The sequence below is a fragment of the Antrostomus carolinensis genome, unplaced genomic scaffold (genome assembly GCF_000700745.2).
Source record: "Antrostomus carolinensis isolate BGI_N321 unplaced genomic scaffold, ASM70074v2 scaffold15619, whole genome shotgun sequence".
Taxonomy (NCBI): domain Eukaryota; kingdom Metazoa; phylum Chordata; class Aves; order Caprimulgiformes; family Caprimulgidae; genus Antrostomus; species Antrostomus carolinensis.
Window position 1 is genome coordinate 34154 of NW_010336542.1, and position 380 is coordinate 34533.

The 380-nt window shown below is 33.4% G+C and overlaps 1 protein-coding gene across 1 annotated transcript in view; it reads left to right on the top strand.

The window, feature by feature from the left end:
• ARFGEF3 (ARFGEF family member 3) overlaps nucleotides 1-380 on the top strand; it is a gene marked incomplete at its 5' end in the record, with an annotated part of 52302 nt that overhangs the window by 32372 nt on the left and 19550 nt on the right.

The window sequence follows — 380 nt, forward strand, 5'->3', positions numbered from 1 at the left end:
TTGCTCAAAACAGTAACTTTATATCCAGATTCACTGGTGTTTAATTTTTTAATAGCTCTTCCAAAACTAATAAAAACTTTCTCACTTTAAGTTCCATAAATAGCCAAATAAAAAGTTAAATTTGGTCATTCATAGACAGGTGAATATATGCAGAAACTACCTTTCTGAAGGGAAAAAAGGTCACATGATAGAAACAAAAGACATTTCATACAAGTTCTATTCTGTGGGTTTTATTATTTAATTTACTTATTTTTAGCTCTGTTCTTTTTGAATTGTCAGCAAACCTTCATGCATCTGTGGGACTCCAAACAGCTCAGAGTCTCAGTCATCTGCTTCCATGGCAGTACTCTCCCATTTTCATTGCAATGCGTTAGTGGTGA